A 9,507-nucleotide genomic window follows, 5' to 3' on the forward strand; every position below is an offset into this window, starting at 1 on the left:
TCTTATTTTGTAGAGTATGTCCAGGACGTTAAAAATAACACATTTCCTCTATCACCAGAAGCTGCCTCTCTTTCCTTCTCTCCCTCTCTTCTTTGGCCAGGTGAATGTACCAACCCCTAACATTAGAAACTAGATCCAAAGAGAAAAATTGCTTAAGAACATTTAACCATGAACTAGTAATGCACCGATACCATTTTTTTAATAGTATGAGTACTGATACTTTTTTACCGCCTAGTTACTGATATCAACCTCAACTGTTTTGATTACACTTCAGCTGCCAACAATAGTACAAAGCATTAAAAAGTTATTTACGAATGAAATAAATATATATTTTTTAATTTTCCACCTTTTTTTAATGTGAAGGGTGTAAATACATGTTAAAGGTGTAAAAATATTAACAAACAAAGCAAACAAAAAAAGTTGTAATTAAATTTTTTTTTTTTGAAATAGCAGGAAAATAATAATTAAAAGAAAAAGGAGAATAAGAAGTTAATTAAGGTTGATTAGAGTAAATTAAAATAAGGCGTTAAACAGGAACATCTGCAGATCGAAGTTCATCTCTTTGATCTGTAGATGAATAAATAGAAAGATATAAAAAGAAGCAATGTTTCTTTTTATCTTTCTGTTTTAGTGGCTGAGCAATGTTGTTGATAAACATTGCCCTTCTGCTTTTTTTTTTGACAGCTCCAATTGTCAGGACTTTGTTTAGACTTTAGCTGTCAACAGGGGAACCCTACAGACAGCTGACATTGGTGGTTAAAGCGGGAGTTCACCCATAAACATTTTTTTACCCTTAGATTGAGGCTCATTTTGTCTAGGGGAATCGGCTAGTTGTTTTAAAATCGAAGCTGTACTTACCGTTGTAGAGAGCGATCTTCTCTGCCGCTTCCGGGTATGGGTCTTCGGGACTGGGCGTTCCTATTTTGATTGACAGGCTTCCGACAGGCTTCCGACGGTCGCATCCATCGCGTCACGAGTAGCCGAAAAAAGCCGAACATCGGCGCGGCTCTATACGGCACCTGCGCACCGACGTTCGGCTACTTTCGGAAAATCGTGACGCGATAGATGCGACCGTCGGAAGCCTGTCAATCAAGAAGGAACGCCCAGTGCCGAAGACCATACCCGGAAGCGGCGGAGAAGATCGCTCTCTAAAACGGTAAGTACTGCTTCGTTTTTAAAAAAACACCCGATTCCCCTAGACAAAATGAGCCTCAATCTAATGTTACATTTTTTTTTGAGGGGGAACTACCGCTTTAAAGATGCAGTAACAACTGATAATTGTCGGCTTTTTTGTTACATGTCATCTGTCAGTGGGGGTATCCTACTGTCAGCTGAAAGAACCGAGCCTGAAAGAATCGGTTTCAGGTATCGGAGCATTTGCACAAGTACCGATACTCATCCAAATACTTAGTATTGACACCGATATCGGTATCGGTACTGGTGCATCCCTACTAAAAACATTTGACCAGCAGGAGAAATAATGTGATGGAGACTTCTGCCTTTAAGGAGAACCTTGTGAAAATGGCCAATTGAATTGACTGCATGAACTTCCAGCTGCAGTGTGAAGCAACACATTAAGCAGTTGTATTATTACCACTCCTTAAGGCCCCTTTCACACTGGGGCGGGAGCCGCGGTGGCGGTATATCGCCGCGCTATACTGTCGGATTTGCCGCGGGATTCGGCCGCTAGCGGTGCGGTATTAACCCCCACTAGCAGCCAATAAAGGGTTAATACCGCCCGCAATGCGGCTCTGCAGAGGCGCATTGCGGGGGGTATTGCCGCGGTTTCCCATTGTTTTAAATAGGAAGGAGCGGTGAAGGAGCGGTATACATACCGCTCCTCTCACCGCTCCAAAGATGCTGCTAGCAGGAGATTTTTTTCTCTCCTGCCAGCGCATCGCCTCAGTGTGAAAGCCCGAGATGGCTGGGCAGGAGTTTTTCAGGCGGTATAGCAGCGCTATTTTTAGCGCTGTACTGCCTGAAGAAATTCCTCAGTGTGAAAGCGGTCTAATGTGTCAAGTTCCTCCTGGTTGATAGGGAGCCAGCACCCACCACAACTGCAGGAAAAGTGTAAAAAAATAGTGAAGTCCCCTCAAAATTTATTCCAGGCCCTTTAGGTCTGGTATGGATTTTAACCACTTCAGCCCTGGACAATTTGGCTGTCAAATGACTGGGCCACTTTTTGCGTTTTGGCACTGCGTCGCTTTAACTGACAATTGCGTGGTCGTGCGATGTGGCACCCAAACAAAATTTACGTCCTTTTTTCCCCACAAATACTGCTTTCTTTTGGTGGTATTTGATCAACTCTGTGGTCTTAATTTTTTTGCGCTATAAACAAAAATAGAGTGACAATTTTGAAAAAAAAATATATTTTGTACTTTTTGCTATAATAAATATCCCCAATTTTTTTTTAAAAAAAGCAAATTTTTTTCTCAGTTAAGGCGATATATATTCTTCTACATATCTTTCGTAAAAGAAACGTACATTGATTGGTTTGTGCAAAAGTTATAGCATCTACCAAATAGGGGATAGTTTTATGGCATTTTTATTATTTATTTATTTTTCCTAGTAATGGCGGCGATCTGAGATTTTTTATCATGACTGCGACATTATGGCGGACACATCGGACGCGTTTGACACATTTTTGGGACCATTGTCATTTTCACAGTGATCAGTGCTATAAAAATGCACTGATTACTGTAAAAATGACACTGGCAGTGAAGGGGTTAACCACTAAGGGGCACTGAAGGGGTTAAGTGTGTCCTAGGGAGTGATTCTAACGGTTAAGGGGAGGAGCTAGCAGTGACACATTAGCGATCATTGTTCCCGATCACAGGGAGCAGTAGATCCCTAACCTGTCACTAGTCAGAAAGGGGAATGCCTTGTTTACAAAGGCATCCCCCGTTCTTACTTTGCCGACCGCAATCGTGCCCTGCCCGGGAACATCGAGTTCCCGGGGAACCGCGAGGGCACTCACGAGGCGGCGGTGCCCACACGCCTGCTCGGCGGCAAATTTAAAGGGACGTACAGGTATGCCCATTTGCCAGCTTGTGACATTGTGTAGACGTAAATGTGCGTGTGCTGGTCGGCAAGTGGTTAAAGTGGACCCCATAAACAAAATCAGCATTGGGCCCCTAAATTTCATACCAGACCATTCAAAATCTGGTGGGGGGGGGGGGGAGCAAGAGGCATCACCCAAAATATGCTGTCCCCTGCTGGTCAAATGTTCTTAGCCTATTAACTGTCATGGTCGAATGCTCTTAAAGCGGATGTGCCACGGGAAAATAATATTAAAAGCCAGCAGCTACAAATACTGCAGCTGCTGACTTTTAATATTAGGACACTTACCTGTCCTGGAGTCCAGCGCCGATCGCAGCAGAGGACGAGAGATCGCTCGTCTCTCTGCTGCTCCCCCCGCCATCCACGCTGAGGGAACCAGGAAGTGAAGCGCTACGGCTTCACTGCCCGGTTCCCTACGGCGCATGCGCGAGTCGCGCCGCGCCCGCCGATTGGCTCCCGCTGTGTGCTGGGAGCCGAGTGTTCCCAGCACACAACGGGGGGGGCGACGGGATGTGACGGAATGCCCGTCTTTTGCCCGTGAATGCCGGGCCGGAAGTGGGTGCAAATACCTGTCTTTAGACAGGTATCTGCACCCCCCTCCCCCCTGAAAGGTGTCAAATGTGACACCGGAGGGGGGGAGGGTTCCGATCAGCGGGACTCCACTTTAGGGTGGAGAACCGCTTTAAGCTATTTTTCTACAAGACCCACAATGGCTGCCTTCATAAAAAAAAAAAAGATCCTTCGAATCTGGTATGCATGTAAAGGGAAAAACCAAAAAAAAAAAAAAGTAGGTAGGCCTAACAGTAGGGGCTGTGATGGCTGAGTGGTTAAAGCGTTGGACTCGAAATCCAATGGGGTCTCCCCGCACAGGTTCAAATCCTGTTCACAGCGTTTGCGTTTTTAAATGAGGGGCACCATGCAGGGGAACGTTAATCTACAAACTTCAAAGCATCGCAAGCATCAACAATTTCCCATATGATGGAAATGCGACCTACCAATAATCTTCAATATCTCACAAAAATCGATCTTCCTGGCCTATTCCATAAACGGAAGCCAATAGATATGCCACCATCTAACAGGGTTTGTAACTTGAGGCACCATCCAGGACCCACAATGAGAAAGGCCCGCCACGTCACACAGGTGCAGATGCAGGGCCAGGGATGTGGATCTCTGTGGGTAAACATAGAGATCCACATCCTGTCAGGGAGAGGAGAGGAGAGGAGACCGATGGTGTGTCCCTTGTACATAGGGACAACCAACGGTCCCCTCTCCCCCACAGAATCACTTCCGGGGAATACATTTAACCCCTTCCTTGCCCCCTAGTGTTAACCCCTTCCCTGCCAGTCACATTTATACAGTAATCAGTGCATATTTATAGCACTGTTCGCTGTATAAATGTGAATGGTCCCAAAAATGTGTCAAAACTGTCCAATGTGTCCACCGTAATATCGCAGTCCTGACAAAAAATGCAGATCGCCGCCATTACTAGTAAAAAAAAAATAAAAAAATGTCATAATTCTATCCCTTATTTTGTAGGCGCTATAACGTTTGTGCAAACCAGTTGATAAATGCGTATTGCGATTTTTTTAAACCAAAAATATGTAGAAGAATACGTATCGACCTAAACTGAGAAAAAAAATTGGATATTTATTATAGCAAAAAGTAAAAAATATTGTGTTTTTTTTCAAAATTGTCGCTCTATTTTTGTTTACAGCGCAAAAAATAAAAACCGCAGAGATGATCAAGTACCACCAAAATAAAGCTTACAAAAATTTGTAAGAAAAAAATCGGACGTCAATTTTGTTTGGGAGCCACGTCGCACGACCGTGCAATTGTTATTCAAAGCGTGACAGTGCTGAAAGCTAATATTTGGCCTGGGCAGGAAGGGGGTATATGTGCCCAGTAAGCAAGTGGTTAAGGAGATATTTGCGCAAAAGACTGCACCGATGTCTGCAGCACATGCGCGCCATAGACAACGGCGCAGGTGCACTGAGCGGGCCGGGTCTTGAATGGGATAGTGCCGGGATTATGTCGTCCCGCGGGATCGTGCCGGTGGACGGCGATACACAGAAGAGACTCGTAGGCAACATGACAGCGGCGGCGGAGGGGAAGGAGGAGCGCTTCAGGGGTTTCGATCTCAGGTAAGTGCCACATAATGAGCTAGTATGCTATGCTATGCCTTTCTCTTGCAGGGTTTTTTTTTGCAGGAAAAACAAAAACGGATTCACTTCCTCTTTAATGGATCAACCAAAGCAATTCAGATGGTGTTGTGAACTGTGTATGTACAACTCTTTAAAATGGGCCACCCACCAAGCTGTGATGGCCGAGTGGTTAAGGCGTTGGACTTGAAATCCAATGGGGTCTCCCCGCGCAGGTTCAAATCCTGCTCACAGCGTTTAAACTTTTAAATTAGGATGAAGTCGTAGAATTATATGTTTGTATATAGGAGTATAACCTATATTACCAATAGTATTGGGACACCTGCCTTTACTACAATCACATGAACTTTAATAGCATCCCAGTCTTAGTCCGTATGGTTCAATATTGCGTTGGCCCATCTTTTACAGCTATAACAGTTCAACTCTTCTGGGAAGACTGTCCACAAGGTTTAGGAGTGTGTCTATGGGAATGTTTGACCATTCTTCCAGAAGTGCATTTGTGAGGTCAGGCACTGATGTTGGATAAGAAGGCCTGGCTCGCAGTCTCCGCTCTAATTTATCCAGAAGGTGTCCTATTGGATTGAGGTCAGGCCAGTCAAGTTCCTCCACCCCAAACTCGCTCATGTGTTTGTGGACCTTGCTTTGTGCTCTGGTCCAAATTTGGTGGAGGGGGGATATAGCCGTATAGAGCCCACTAGCAGATCTGCATGTTCGGCTTCTTTCGGAAACCCTGTGACTCTGACGCGCCTACGCATTACGGGGGCGGGGCCTTATCTGCCAGGGGGAGCTTTTGCTGAAAAGACGTCAATCATCTGGACGACCTCCCAGATGACATGCCTCCTCAGCTTGGAAACGCCTACTCCCGCGGGGAGAAGTCCCCGGAAGCCGGAATGAAAAGATAGATTATAAGGTATGTACAGCGTAAAAAAAGCTCCGTATAGAGCCGAGTCTCAGTCCGGCTATTTTCAGAACGCGTGACGCGCCTTATCCGCACGTCAATCATCTACGCCTCTTCATAGGAACGCCTATTCCCCGCGGGAGTGAGAAAAGAAAAAGAACTATAAGACGGTATGTACAGCGGAAAAAAAAATACCAGCATACTGTAGCTGTCGGAAGTATGCTGCATGTAATGGTATATACCGTATTTATTGGGGTATAGCGCGCTCCTGCGTATAGCGCGCACCCCTAAAGTTGCCCCGAAATTCCTGTGGAAAAAAGATTTTTGTACTTACAGTTTTGGTGTCTTGCGCAGCGTCCATCGGCGGCCTCGTCGGGTCCGTCGTCCGTCTACGGCTTCGGGTGTCCTCTTCGTCGGGTCCGGCGTCCTTCTGCGGCGTCCTCCCCGCTCGTTTAGCGCTTTCCCGCGCCGAGTTTGAATACTGCGCCGGCATATACCGAGCGCAGTACACTCGTGTGTAGTCAGGCAGGCTCGGCTACTCTCGCGCTCACGTCCTGTACGTCCAGGACGTGAGCGCGAGAGGAGCCGAGACTGCCCGACTATACACGAGTGTGCTGCGCTCGGTATATGCCGGGAAAGCGGGTATCGGCGTATATCGCGCACCCACGATTTTGCCCTGATTTTCAGGGCAAAAAAGTGTGCGGTATACGCCGATAAATACGGTAGATGTTTTTTAACTTTCAAGCATTGCAATACTTCATGGGAGATGCAGTTCCACAACAGCTGGGTGGCCCTAGGTTGCCTACCCCTGCTATAGACACACCCCTAAACTGTGGACAGCCTCCCAGAAGATTTGAAGCAGCTGTTCAAGGTGGGCCAACTCAATATTGAACCCTATGGACTAAGACTGGGATGCCATTAAAATTCATGTGTAAAGGCAGGCGTCCTAATAAGTTTGGTAATATAGTCTAAAGTCTATGGTTAAAGCAAGTATTGAATTACAATGGCCTAATTTCTGCATGTTTCTAACAAGAAGACTAACTGAGAGAAGAAAATCAAGGCACTGCTGAGATTCGAACTCAGGATCTCCTGTTTACTAGACAGGCGCTTTAACCAACTAAGCCACAGCACCTTGGTGTTGAGTCCATGTTGCAGCTGGATTGTGGACAATATCTCTGAATACTGAAAGAAAAGCTGTTTCTCTGTGACAATAGCACTGAGACAATACTAGGAAACTGGTGAGAATTTTTTTTAAGAGCTACAGTATACCAACCTCAGCTCTGAAAGATTTTACCCCCTTCATGACCAGGCCCTTTTGTGCAATTTAGCCCTGAGCGTTCATACAACACTGTGCATAAACAAAATTTATATAATTTTTTTCTCACATTTCTTTTGGTGATATTTGATCACCAGTGGATTTTTTTTTATATGAACAAAAATATATAATTAATGGAAACGTGACAAATTTCAGCCAGCGAGCTACCAATAATCTTCTTCAAAATCTCACAAAAATGTATCTTCCTGGCCTTTTCCATGACCTGAAGCCCAAAGTTATGCCTATTTGCTGGTTTTACTATATCTTGCCGTCTAACAGGGTTTGCAACTTGAGGCACCACCCAGGGCTCACTATGAGAAAGACCTTGATATGCCGTCATAGCTATATCTTGGGTTTGCAACTTGAGGCACCACCCAGGGCCCACTATGAGAAAGGCCTTGATGTACCGTCATAGCTATATCTTGGGTTTGTAACTTGAGGCACCATCCAGTGCTCACTGTGAGAACGATATTGATATGCCGTCATAGCTATATCTTGGGTTTGTAACTTGAGGCACCATCCAGGGCCCACTATGAGAAAGGCCTTGATATGCCGTCATAGCTATATTTTGGGTTTGTATCTTGAGGCAACATCCAGGGCTCACTATGAGAAAGGCCTTGATACGCTACCATAGCTATATCTTGCCACCATCTAACAGGGTTTTCAAATTGAGGCACCTTCCAGGGCCCACTATTAGAAAGGCCTTGATACGCAGTCATAGCTAGAGACCTGAATTGAAAACTTTACCTATAAATATTAACATTCAATTATATCCAATTATATTTTGTCTATTTAAAGTGGAGGTTCACCCGGAAATGTTCATTTTTAACATTAGATTCATGCTCATCATGTCAAGGGGAAATCGGGTAGTTTTTTTAAAAATGAAGCAGTGCTTACTGTTTTAGAGAGCGATCTTCTTCGCCGCGTCCGGGGATGGGCTGCGGGACTGGGCGTTCCTATTTGATTAACAGTCTTCCGACAGGCTTCCGACGTTCGCATCTATCGTGTCACGATTTTCCGAAAGTAGCCGAACGTCGGTGCGCAGGCGCCGTATAGAGCTGCACCGACGTTCGGCTTCTTTCGGCTACTCGTGACACGATGTATACGACCGTCGGAAGCCTGTCAATCAAATAGGAACGCCCAGTCCCGAAGACCATACCCAGAAGCGGAGGAGAAGATCGCTCTCTAAAACGGTAAGTACTGCTTCGTTTTTAAAAAAAACCTACCCGATTCCCCTTGACAAAATGAGCATGAATCTAATCTTTTTTCGGGTGAACTCCCGCTTTAATAAAACTACAGCAATTTAGATGGCGGTATGAGCTATGTGAGTGCAACTCTTCTAAAACAACTCTTATCAAGCTGTGATGGCCGAGTGGTTAAGGCGTTGGACTTGAAATCCAATGGGGTCTCCCCGCGCAGGTTCAAATCCTGCTCACAGCGGATTATTTTTTACTTTGACATTTTATTTAAACTTTTTTTAAATTGTGTTCTATTTTCCAATTACTTGTTATACTATTCAACCTTACATAAAAACTGTAAAATATGTCACTTTACAAAATGATATGCTTGAGAACCTTGGCAAACAATGGATTTAAACACGGATATTAACAGGTAGACCCACCCTGTCTCAAGGGTTGAAGATGGCAAACAACAGGTTGCAATCAGATGTAAATGAGAATGGAAACACAATTTGAATATCTACAGGAACCTCTACATACTCTGTTGTGAAAGTTTCCTGTAAACTTTCCTCTGAGCAATGGTGAAGGAATACCTCCATCCTTAGTATGAAACACTTTGGAGAAACAGGGAGATCCAGAGAGCAGTGGCGTCACTAGGGTTGGTGTCACCTGGTGCGGAAAAAATTGGTGTCACCCCCCTCCATCAACTGTAGTCCCTCCTCAGTACAGACCTCCCTCTCTCAGTATAGACCCCCCACTAAGTACAGACCTCCCTCCCTCAGTATAGACTCCCCCTCCATCAGTACAGACAAACTTTAGTGCAGACACCTTCTATCAGTATAGATCCCTCCCCCCTCAGTGCAGATACTCCCCTTCCCCAGTGCAGACCCTCTCTTA

The 9,507-nt window shown here is 45.2% G+C and overlaps 4 non-coding genes across 4 annotated transcripts; 3 read left to right on the forward strand and 1 right to left on the reverse strand.

Moving 5' to 3' along the window:
• Positions 1-3,869: 3,869 nt before the first annotated feature.
• TRNAS-CGA lies at positions 3,870-3,951 on the forward strand. The gene has a single exon. It is a non-coding gene; the product is annotated as a tRNA-Ser (tRNA).
• A 1,422-nt stretch (positions 3,952-5,373) lies between these two features.
• Positions 5,374-5,455, forward strand: TRNAS-UGA. Its single transcript has one exon. It is a non-coding gene; the product is annotated as a tRNA-Ser (tRNA).
• Positions 5,456-7,175: 1,720 nt separating this feature from the next.
• TRNAT-AGU lies at positions 7,176-7,249 on the reverse strand. Its single transcript has one exon. It is a non-coding gene; the product is annotated as a tRNA-Thr (tRNA).
• A 1,541-nt stretch (positions 7,250-8,790) lies between these two features.
• TRNAS-UGA lies at positions 8,791-8,872 on the forward strand. The gene has a single exon. It is a non-coding gene; the product is annotated as a tRNA-Ser (tRNA).
• The last annotated feature ends 635 nt before the right edge of the window (positions 8,873-9,507 follow it).

The sequence above is a fragment of the Rana temporaria genome, chromosome 3 (assembly GCF_905171775.1).
Source record: "Rana temporaria chromosome 3, aRanTem1.1, whole genome shotgun sequence".
Taxonomy (NCBI): Eukaryota; Metazoa; Chordata; class Amphibia; order Anura; family Ranidae; genus Rana; species Rana temporaria.